Here is a 12,865-nt window from a genome sequence, read left to right as displayed (position 1 = left end):
GAACCCTTATTCTATAAGAACACTGATTTTTATACATACTTCTGTTATTGCTCTTATGATACTATTAACATGTTACTTTCTCCAGTGACTCTGAGTGAATGAAGGGCAAGTTTGTGTTTTACTGATCTTTATCTCTCCCCTAGTGCCTAACACAGGGGGACTACATTCACTCAGCTAAGCAAGAGAAAGTAAAATATTTTGCTTGTTATATCATTATCTCCAGGGTAAATTAGGTGAGTACCAATAAACTCTCGAAGTTAATTGAAACCAGGAAGGATTAGCATGACATAAGGCACATACTAAATAAGTTTATGTCAAATGGATGAGAGAGAATATAAATAAATAGGCAAATAAAAAAGTAGATGCTGTTCACCTGTATTGATTCAAACTGTTTTAGGCACCATAGCAAATTTACATAGCTACAGAGGTGGTAGGGTGTTAGAAAGTTCCAGTTCCAAATGTGTGTAATTAAATGGTACACTTTACCTTGAAATCATTCCATCACATCTGCTTCTATAGTATATAAATTCACTTAAATTTAGTCAAGAAAGTCTTCATTTCTACCAATTTTTAAATTTGTATTTTCTAATGGCCTTTAAAATAATTTCATTGGCTAGGCACGGTGGCTCATGCCTATAATCTCAGCATTTTGGGAGGCCAACGTGGAAGGATCACTTGAGTCCAGGCGTTTGAGACCAGGCAAACTCCTGGGCAACAAAGTGAGGCCCTGTATCTACAAAAACATAGACAAAATCAGTCGGCATGGTGGTGCATGCCTGTGGTCCCAGCTACTCAGGAGGCTGAAGCAGGAGGATTGCTTTAGCCCAGGAGTTCGAGGCTGTAGTGATCTGTGATGGTTCCACTTCAGACAGGGTAAGACTCTGTCTCCAAAAAAAAAAAAGTTCCACTGACAAATCCATCATGTCTCCATTGTTAATGCTATCTTCCCTTATGCTTTAATTGTATGACATTTAGCTCTTTTCATTTATTTGAATTAATTCGACTTCAAGTTAAATCTGACTAGGAAGCAAAAAAGAAATGCCAAAGGAGAGAGTACTTCCTCTTCAGAAATAAAATAAAATAAATGATTTTTTCAATTGTTAATACAATTAATCTTTCAACATTCAGAAAAGTGAATCTATACCTAATGGTTAGAGTCTTTGGGGTAACACTTATGATAAATAATTATTTTTTTCAACAATACATTTGAGATAATTTCTTAATTAGTCTATCAGAAGTCTCTTGTGAAACTGAGAATTGTTTTTTTTTTAATGGTGTGGGAAGAAGTCCTTTATTTTATCATGTGACACCACATAACAGCTGCCTAACCACACAGTGCACATATGAGTAGAGAAGATGGCTCAGAAATAGAGTGTCCTAGTATTAGTGACTCAATTAGTGACTATTATGATAAAAGGAATAAAGTTTTGACTGATTTACAGGAGTTTTAAAACACATTTTATATTGTGAAGTTATTTCATGTTTTCTTCAAACAACTATTGTATTGAACTAAAAATTAACTAGGTAGTTTGTTCACATAACAAATCTACATTCAAAGACATGCTTACAAATTTTCCACTTAGTCTATTTTTCTGTTCTCAGCATTACTACGAAAGCCTCATTCCATCATTATGTTGATTCCTCAGTATCTTCTCTATCATTTCCAGGGGCATCTCTGGGAAGCAGCGATGCCCATCTTCCCTCAGAAGCACTGACAACCCCAATATATCACAATTCACACCTTTTCCCTTCTCTGAGGTGTGCTGCTCTTTGGCACAACAGAAAAAACACACTACTAGGATTTGAAAAACTAAGTTCTGGGCCTGGCTAGGTCATAAACTACAGAAACCTTATGTCATATATTCTCCCCAGGTGCTTGTTTCTCCACTGCAAAAAAAAAAAAAAATTCATATTTGTTCCTTTGTAGTCCTTTACTATTTCATTTCTCTTCGTGATAACCCTTAAATTTAAGTAAGTTAGCATTATTCTCATTTTGAAGAAATTCAGTCTCAAAGAGGATATAGTCTCCCAAAGATCCCACAAGTAGTAATGTATTAGGCAGAGCTAAACTCACACACTCTCACTCAAGATACATGCCGTGCTAATAAGTTTGCTAAAATGGATGAAGCAGCAATTTCTCAGATCCCTTCCAATGATCCTGTTCTCTGCTTCTACTTACTATTTTTTTCTCTCTTCTCTCAACTAGCATTAACATCCGAAACTACATATAATCACTAAATTTCATTTATCATGGTTTTTAAATTATTCTTTAATTTTTCTATTTCCATGTTAAATCCAGAAAAATGTTACTTTTTCGAAAATTTCTACTGCTGCCTGCCTCTCTGAAGGCCATGGGACTTACCTATTTGTTTGTCAAAGCAGAAATTTCCAACATTTTGCAAATACCACTAATTATCTTTTATAACTGTAAAGACAATTATTCCATACTTAAAACCAATTCAAAATAAAATAAATCCTCAGTACTTCTTATTCCCAGGAGTAGTAATTTTCATTGATTCTATTGATTCATTGTTTTCTCCTGTGTGCCTTTATTTATTTGGGAAATACTGTTAGTCTACGTTTCTATTGAGTTTCTCTCCCTAACAAGAAAATGTCAGTCTTAAGAGTCAGGAAAGCTTTTATTTTCACTATCACATATGAAGAATGAACTAAACACCTAACTTGGAAAGTAAAAGTTAAATGAGGGATTCAGGACATTTCCCAAGAGGTCATATGATCAATTTAAAAGTTGGTATGATGTGTCTAAAATAACAAATTGATTCTTTTACTTATAGTAAAGGTACAGATGTGCTGATTAGTCATGCTGACAGGTACATATGAAATATGCCCAAACCAAATGAAAAGAAAACAAAATATATTCTATGGCAATCTTGAAAAGTCAGGGAGCTAATAAATATTAAGAGTATGCTTTCACAATGAGAGCATTAAACACTTCGCAGTTAACATAATTTAACATGCAAAAAATGAGAAAATATACAGCATGAGGGATGAGGAGTACACATAGGAATTTTTTTGTGATTTTCTTCATTTTGATTGTATAGATTTCTTGTCTTCAGGAGGGAAGATTTTGAGTTCAAAAGTAACTAAATATTTAAGAAGGGAATTCACATCTTTCTGTTCTAAATGGTATTCTTGCGCTATTTTCTCAGCAGTCCACGTTTCTTGATAAAGTTTATGATTATTGAGAAATGTCAATGTTTCTATAATGGAAATTTTGCCTTTGGGAATGCTCTTAATGTTTATTATGTCAAAGTGATGGCCTTTGGGCAATCTGAATTCCTTTGGCTCTTGACGTTTTTCAGCAGCTTTTACCTGCACGGAAGACACAGGATCTTTGCAATCAACATACACATCTTTTAGAAATGAGAGCATCTGTCATCTTTATGAGCAATCTCTCCCTTAATTTCTGGATAGAGACTAATCTGCTCTTGCAGGAGGCTGTTGGTAGAGGGGTGACTGGGAGCGGAAGAGGGCTTCATCTTGCTGATTTCCCTTTCCGCTGGGTTCTCTAAGTTGAAATTCCTGATCCCGCGAGTCATCGCAGCCACCATCTCAACACGACGCCCTCGGATTCACGCCACACGAGGGAACACTGGCGCAGGAAACCTCCAGCGAAACTGAGAATTCTTATAATATTTTATGAAATTAACTGGTCTTTTAATATTGTGCCATAATTTGTAAGAATTATATTCAATACCTTAATTTAAGCCACTTTAAAAATAGCAAAGCTGACAAAAACGACTAATCCTTGGAACATACCATCTTGTGTATTCTAAGATTAACCATTCACCCATTTTTTAATTTTTGGGAAACAACTAATTTGAAATAATGGGATTTTCTCTCTCAACATCTCGGGTTTTGAATGTCTTTTGGGGAAAAGAGAAATTTCATTCTCAGACTCTTTCTACTGTTACAATAAAATCTTTTGTTAACTAAATTCACTCAGTTAAGAAAGAGAAAATAAAACGGTCTGCTTGTTATATCATTATCTCCCGAGTAAATTATGTGGGTGCCAATAAACTCTGTAAATTCATTGAAACTGAGAAGGATTCGATTGCAACACACAAACAACTTTTCATGATTGCTGCTTATTTTCAAGCACATCCTTGTATATGATTAGTTCTTCTTCCTTAAAAGAGGTCTTGTTTTGTGCTTCATAATTTCATGTCTAAGATGAGAATATAATTTTCTGAAGTTGATTTACACAGCATATCAAGGGAATAGTAGCATTATTTATTTTATTGTATGAGAAAGACTTATTGGGTAAGAGAAAATTCTACATCTATTTTTTCTTTGAATCTGCTTTGAAGGCAAAATTATGAAACAAAGACATAAAAGTGCAATTGCTATTTCTGGCAATATTGGGTGAGCAAAAGATGGCAGTCCCAAAGAAAAGAAAGAACAAAGTTGTAATAACTATTGTGGTTGCCTTAATAGTAAAGTGCAGGAAAGTTTCCAAAAACATCCCAAAGGAGAAAATTATTTTTCTCTGAATACACTCATAACATAGAAAACAACTCATTATAGAGATTTCCTTTGGGAGTTTTCTAATAGCTATAATGACAAATCTCATAAGTTCATAAGCGCACATATCACCCTAAGATATAGCCATGGAGTCATGCCTTTATATTTCCAATAAGTTATATGCTTAATCCAGTAACTAGAATTGGCCTTGCCATGTTTGTTAAATTCTGAAGCTTAGTTCATTACAGATGGCTATACTGAGTCAATGCAGAGGTTGAAGAATTTTTCTGGAGATCTGGAGATCTCCTTGCTATGCACTTTCTGTCTTTTGAAGACAAAGTTAATTGGAATTCTTTAAGCATGAATGTGAGAGTGTGGGTCATTATTCAGCATTCACAGTCTTCCTTACCCAAGAATGCAAAATACTTTAAAGACCAAACCAAATGCAAAATTTGGGTTGAACTCAAGGCTAAAGAAAATGCAAGGAGGTGGAAAAATACCTAAAAACTTTGTGTCCATTTATTCTCAAGGGGTGGCCAGTTACTCTAAATTGAAGAAGAGGAATGCAAAATGCAGCAAGGAGGTTATCACATTATCCTAAGGAATTCTGATAATGATAGGAGTTAACTTAGATCACCATCCACAAACCCCAAAAAATCAAGGAACAAAAATTACCGAAAACAAGAACATAAAAAAATTAATTGTATATCACCAAAATAATCTAAATGAATAACTTGTAAATCTTATTCCAGTGGAAATTACATAGTGGTGCCAAAGAGAAATATAATTGCTACGTAATATCAGAAGGGAGTACACTATAATCCCCTCTGAAGGACTTTTCAGGAGGCTCATGGAGCTGCTTCTCATCCAACTTCCTACAAAGCAACTTAATGATTTTTTAATAGTTTTGATGAAGGAATAAGTCATACACACACACACACACACACACCACACACACACACACAGAGTTATGTTCATATTAAGTCTCCCAAGAATAATTGAAGCATTACTGGGACTGCTGAAAGAGGTTAATATTTTTCTAGACAAAAGCTGCCTTAGACACGAAGAATGAACAACTGAAGATTATTTTGTCTAAAAGTCTCATTACTGCATGTAGAAGCATGGTAAGTCTTTTTGTATATACTCCAAGAAAGGAAATGAGATGAATTTTGGGAACATGACCTTACGTTTCTGGTGGGATTTAAAATTTTCGTCTAATTAATAAGGCATGAGGTTATCTTTCAGAAAGTCCCAGAACATATGTGAATAGGAATGCTTAAGATATACATAATTGTCCATGTTGAGTAAATCACTTTGTAAGAGTGCTAAGTCCTCTAATAAACAGACTGAGAGAAAATCATGAAAATTATTTTTCAGTCACTAGTCTAGAGAAAAAATTATCCAAAGATAAAAAGAAGAACTAGTTATATATTCACTTTTCAATTTACCTTTGATGTGATAAGATATACATCAGATTTAAGATCAATTAACTAGTAAATACTATAACTCAGTTTCCTTGTAAACACACCAGACATATGCTCACAATATTTTAAAATAGATTTCTTAAGGGAAATTTGACTTCTATCTATTTTCAAACTGTTTAAACACTTTGAACTACTTGGATGAAATATTCAAATGGATGTTAGTAAATAATAGAACATATGTTATGATTTTGTTGTTTTACATGTAAATTCCTAATGAAATTATACTTACAGAATAGACTTTTTGCTTTGGGGAATTTTTTATGCTAACAGTGGTTACCAGTGTGTCTCCAATGAAAACAGAGAGAGGCTAATAGGCAGTAATGCAAAAACTCCTCCTTATACAGTGGATTTAATGAGATTAAATCAAACTGTGTTGCCTGTGTACACACACTGGCAATGCCTCTTGTTTATGGCAACCTGGAAATCTTTCAGTAGGCTTAATACTTTTCATGACCACATTCTTATAAGGCGTATTATCAGATATGTAGCAGCCTAAATTCCAAAAACAAAGACAAAAACAAAACAAAACAAAAAACTACACAAGCCATATTATAATGCTAAAAGTGAAGAAAAGTCTTGAACTTTGTGTAAAAAATTCAGATGTGAGTACAACCAAATTGGATAATTTGGAACAAAAGTCCGTTTTAGGAAGGGTCACCCAAATCAATATTTTATCATCATTTTATATATAAACCAGATATTTGCCAAATAACTTATTTAATTTGGAATAAAACACTCTATAAATTATAAAAATGGTTTAGTAGAAAAGTTATTCTACATGATAGATTCCTACAGGGGAGACAAATCTCAAATATAATCTTAAGAAGGTCCATCACAACTTTGGGTGAATACTTGTAGTGATTTTTTGAAAGTATTTTCCTACCTGAATGCCACAGAGACTGTCATTCCCATAATTAAAGTCATGAGTCTAGGTTAGAAAATGTTTACAGCCTGGGAAAAGAAAGACATTAATATTTTATAAAGAATTAACTGCTATCAGATGTTTAGGGTTATGAAGGAAAAGAACCTCAAGAAATTTTTAACATGGAGATAGAAAGAATACAAACTGCAAAATGTCCATAGGAAGTTGGGACAATAGAAAGACATAGAATGAAGGTTTAAGGTCGGAATATCCATTTCAGAAAGGCATCTGAAGATTTATGTGGGAGGAGGGAGAGGAGAGGGTGGTAAAAATAGAAGATAAACTGTGAATCTTCAGAATTGAGTTTGGAGGTGGTCTCTGTCTAACAGTCATGAGAGGAATGAAAAGTTTGACAAGAAAATAACACCTGTTAGAATCTGTCATTAATAGAGTGAAGTGTGGGGTTCTGCAGAAAATTCTCTGTAGGCATAAAAATCCCAGGCAAGATTGACAGATCCTGTTTCCAAATAAAGTCTGTCAGGTAAAATTTCATGAAGTATTAGTCTGTGGATGACCAAATTTCCTCCTGCAAAGAACAGGAACCATGCCTGGTTGAAGAAAAGGAAATGGAAGGTGTCCATTAAAATAGACAAAATTCTGTTGCTAGATTTTCACTTCATACTGACAACTATTAACTAACTGCTGCTTGGGTGATTGCCTGGGTTAGGATGTCAGGACATCAGGACATCAGACTTCCCTGTAATCTCAAACCGTGCCATCATGGCATTTTCTTGATTGGTCTATTTTCCTTTTCTGTGGGCTTTTCAGATTTTACTGTTATTAGGCCATCCATTTGTTTAATTTCTCTCCTTCCTGCAGATTCTTTCCCGTTCAAACAGTGTTTCTGAGAGATGATGTGACTTGGTGATACCAATCAGGAGCTGCTCACCCAAGAGGAAGATTTCCCATTGGCAAATTGCTGGGCTCTCAGCAAAACCAGACACCTCCCAGGCAAAGGGCTTGAGGCTGACAAGAGCCAATGAAGAGGACACTTATGTCTAACCATATGAAAAGCCTAGACGATAAGCATTTACATGTTCATATTATTCTGACAATCATGATGTTCTGCCTAGGACACAATAGTTTTCACTGTAATGAATAATACTGCAGTAAACATTCTGCTCCTATAATACCTACATCACAGAATTGTACAGTTGAAAGAGACCACATGTACTATCTAATCCAATCGTTTCCCAGTTACTGCAGCTGAAATTCCTTTTTCCCATATGAAATCCTATATAGCATTTCTTTGTCCCTGCACCACTCCTATCTAATGTAGTGCCTTAGTCATTTAGAGGAAGGAGAGAATTCTTCTTTTTTTTAATGTTCCGTCTTTCATCCTGAAGGATTTCCTGTTTTCCATTTTATCTGGAGGTACTTTTCACACTTCTTCACACTGATCGCACTCTTTAAAGAGTGATTGGAGATGTCCTTCCAAGAGTTCTGTTGGCAATTTCCAAATGGGAAGAGTATTCTTGATAAGCAATGTCATCAGCGACTCTCATCATCCTCCTTCCCCAAGCCTAGATCAGTCATTCCCCAGATCTCAGAGGCTTTTATTTTATTTAATAAGGTACTTTCAAAGAAAGGCATCGAATTTGATATATAAGGTTAAAAAAATTCCTAACACAGGCTATTTTTATTATTTTCAAACAGTGTAGAATGATGTCAGCACAAAATTGCATCTATATCGTAATTTTCTTTCTCAAATAAGACACTTTGGAAAAATATTTACTCTTCACATCAGAGGATAACAGCATTCATGTACTTAGAGCTCGAAATTGGAATGTTTATCTAACAGTTCTGAACATTGTGTTTATGAAAATCGTTTGTTGTTGCTGTTGTTGCTGGTTTGTTGGGGGAGTTTGGGGGATGGGGGGTGTCTTCTACTAGCTCCTGGTTGTGTTTTCTACCATCTCAAACCAAAATAGAAACGTATATTGGAGAACACAGAAATATTATATTTTCTTGCAAAAGTGGTCACCTAAAACTAATAGGAGGATTTAAAAATGTTGAGTATTTAATATTGTCTTCAAGTGAAATAGTGAGACAAAGATTTATTTTCTTGTTCTTTTATTTGTCTCTCTCTCTCCTTTGTCACATAAACTGCTTTTGTTTTTCACATAGCTCAATGCCTGCCATTTAGTCATCTATATATGGCCCCTTTGGAACAAGCAAATAGAATGTTTTCTTGGCTTTTGTGTCCGACAGGAGTAGGACAAGGAAATAATTCCAGCACAAATATTTGGCTGTCTGGATCTTTTCCACAAAACAAAAATAGAAAGTAGAAAAATTTTAAAAGTTTAGCTCTTAGGAGCAGCTGTCTGGCAAACTTTATTGCATATGCAAAGTAGTCCTTGTAGGACAATCCCAGGAGAAGCCATCCTTCTGGTTTACATGGCTTACAGGTCAAAATGAAGTTTGCTTGCATATCTTGCTTGGCTTTCTCCAAACATCTAGTAGTCACACTAGATGACTGGTAGGCAGAGGCTTTAGTATCCAGTCAAAAAAGATACTCACACACCTCAATTCTTAGGTATTCTTTCCGTATCTACAAGCTGGGCTACACAGTATTCAAAGCAAAATTCTCAGTGTTGAAATTATTATGTAGATGTAGACATATAGTACTATTTCCCTCAAGTAAAGCAAAATAATTTTATGATTAAACCAATATCATTCCCATATGTAAAAATGTAAAGGGAAAATTGCAATGATCGAAATCAGCATTTCCAAAACTTATTTACAAATTATAAAGAATTGACTAAAGTCAAACAGTATAACAAGGGTTGTAATGCAACCTATAATCTTGAATTTAGGAAAATGCAGAAGGCACTGATAATACATTTGACACAGCATGATAGAGCAGAGATTGTATGTTTTTCTCCTTTTGGGTATATCCACTTATATGAGGCAATGAGCAGCAACCTGCTTGAGTGAGGTGTGGTGCAGCTGGAATCTCAGAATGACTTGGGTGTTTGTTCAAACCAATATAAATTCTTATTGTCACACAAATCCTTGATTTGGTGGGATTATTAACCCAGCAGGGATTATGGAAAGGAGAAAATTTCTGATTTGATCATAAACTCATTTTGTTTCACATGTGCCTTTAAAATATTTGCCACCCCTTTATGAATGAGAGTTTTGATGATTAGCATGGCAGGCATCATGTATCTTCTAAAACAACTGAAGGAAGGAACTAGAAACTAGAACTAGGAGTTTTAGCTAGAAGAAAGCATTTCTACTAAGTTTGAAGTATTGAATGTGAGATGTCAAAATTATCCAGATTGAATAGCTGCAGAGTTGAACAAATAGAAAATTAATATTAGTGGTCTCTTCTTAGTTGATTTAAAATAACTTATTTATTATCAAGTTTCAACTGAGCCTAGAATATGTCTTCAAGGATGAAAGACTGGAGTTCCCCCTCACATGTGATCAATTTTATCTCTAGGTTACCTAGTACATCAAACGAGCTCTTAGACTAATCTAAATACAGAACTTTAAATATTAGTTCTTATTTGATTTTCCCAATGAAGTTCTTCATATTTGGTTTTGGAATTTTCCTGTTATGCTGCTTCTTCCAGCATTAACTGATGCAGCACACATTAACAGCATTCCATTGGTTATTATCTTTGATTAATAGACTGAATAACCACTCTTTTTCTATCACCTTCCTGCAAGCTATCTCCTTACTAATACCTCTCTCTCTCTCTCTCTCTCTCTCTGTGTGTGTGTGTGTGTGTGTGTGTGTTCCTCTGCTTCTCTTAATAAATCATTTATTTAACCTTTGAGGAATTTCTGTGATATGATTATGGTAGTAGTTATTTTCTAAAAATCTCCTTAAAACTAAATTGATTAACCATGAGTAACAGAAAAAAAAAACTCATATGACATTTTCTACAAATTTTATACCACAATTAATAATCCAGTATATAACTTTATGGGGAAATACTAGAGACTTTTCAACAAAAGACAAGAAAGCCAACTATCAGCACATCTGCTTAACATTGCATTGAAGCTATTATCCAATGCAATTAGAGAAATCCATTAAAAGACAAATAGTGAAAAGCAAGATATAAAACTAGTATTATTAGCCGTTGCTATGATATGATCAAACTTTTTAAAAATCCAAGAGAATCTATGAAAAAAATTGTTTTCATCTACAGGAATTTAGTGAAGGAGAAGGTTATAAAATAAGCAGATAGAAATTATTAGTCTTTGTGTATATAAGCAATAGCCAGTTAGGAATATGAGGAAAGTCTCATTTATAATAGCAAGCAAAAATAGTTAAAAAAGAAAAATAATTAAAAACGTGGTTAAAGCTTTAACGTACCAATACCTTTAAAATTCCTTAACTTTAAAACATTACTGAAAATTGCACACTATACTTTAAAATATTAATTATCATGTTTTCAACTAAAGATTCAACATCATAAATATGTCAATTTACTGCTAATTTATAAATTAATATAATTCTAACAGAAGTCTGAAAATATTTTAAACTAGAAATGGTTATTAAATTGATATGGAAAAACAAACAAGGGATAATAGCCATGAGAACAGCAATTCATGCAATGACAACAGTTCATAATAAAAATTCTCACCAAACTAAGTAAAGATTGAAACTTTTTAATGTAATAAAGAATAAGCATGGGCAGTGGGGAAGAGGGTTCTATAGCTAACATCATACTTAATACTGAAATATTGAAGACTTTTTATTTAATATTAGGAACAAGGCAAGGATGCTTACTCTCATCCTCTATTTAATACTGTCCCAGAATTCACAGGCATTGTAACAAGACAAGGAGAAAAAAATAAAAACTAGAAAGATTGAAAAGGAAGAAGTAAAAATGTCTTTATATTCTGAAACAAGATTATCTGTGAAGAACAGCCATAGAAAGTTTGAAAAAAAATGTCAGTGAGCTTGCTTTTATAATTTAAAATATGTGTTGATACATGAAGAAACACATAGAACAATGGAATAGAATAGGAATTCCAACAACAGATTCAAGTACATGCAGAAATGTAGTATGTTATATGAACAGGCATTGCAAATCCCTGGGGAAAAGATGGAATATTTAATACAGGCAGTTTTCACTTTGCATGGTAGTAGGGAACATTAAAAATGACTGTTGAAGCTAACATCAAACAAAGCAATCTTAGTAGTCAGTGGGATTATGATAACTTTTCCATGGTTTTTAAAATCATTTTTCTCAAAGCATTAAAAATTCTCTTAATGTGGGTTATAAGTGTACCAAGGAATGAAAAAAAGTAAAAGCAATATTTATTTAATACACTAACTTAAGACATTAGAAACATTGAGAAAGTTGAATTTCTTTATAAACACTTATCAAGAGTGGTTTTTAACAGTGTTAAGCTTCTTCTTATTGGCATATAACTTATGAAATATCGCTGAGAGTTCTAATGTGATTTTCTTTTTCTGGCATCAGTTCTTTTAGTACATTTTCATATTTTTCATCACAACCATATTAGTCATTTATGTCATCGAATACCTTTGGCTGTGTATGTGCAATCTCTCAACTGACAGAAATGTCACCATTCCCACAGTCAGCCATTTCTTCTATAATTCCATTTATGTTTGATTCAAATTTACTTACAGCATTTTCACTTTTCTATCCATTTTCATCTTTGTTGGTCAACTCTTTCTCAATTATCCATTTTTGTAAAATATCATAAGGACTTATCAGTAGAAGAAAACATGAAGGTATAGCACAACTATACGTTTTGCTGTTGTATGTGAACCTAATAATAGATGTACAGTGACCAATTATTGACAGCCTTTGAAAGAAGTAGTGTGATTTGCCACTGATCAAGATGTGCATCTCTTGATGTACTTCTGTTATTTATATAGTAGCTTGTAAGCTAGCAGCAAAGCTTATACTTTATGTAATTATAGCTAATATACTGTGTGTTAACTGAAATTTTAGCCATGTTATTGAGGGACAGTGTTAACTAA

General features: G+C 33.7%; 1 pseudogene; it reads right to left on the bottom strand.

The window, feature by feature from the left end:
- Positions 1-3,045: 3,045 nt before the first annotated feature.
- On the bottom strand, positions 3,046-3,933 carry LOC117073261 (annotated as a pseudogene).
- Between the last annotated feature and the right edge of the window lie 8,932 nt (positions 3,934-12,865).

This window comes from Trachypithecus francoisi, unplaced genomic scaffold, assembly GCF_009764315.1.
Source record: "Trachypithecus francoisi isolate TF-2019V2 unplaced genomic scaffold, Tfra_2.0 Lachesis_group4, whole genome shotgun sequence".
Lineage (NCBI taxonomy): Eukaryota > Metazoa > Chordata > Mammalia > Primates > Cercopithecidae > Trachypithecus > Trachypithecus francoisi.
This window is presented reverse-complemented; position numbering and strand designations above follow the sequence as displayed.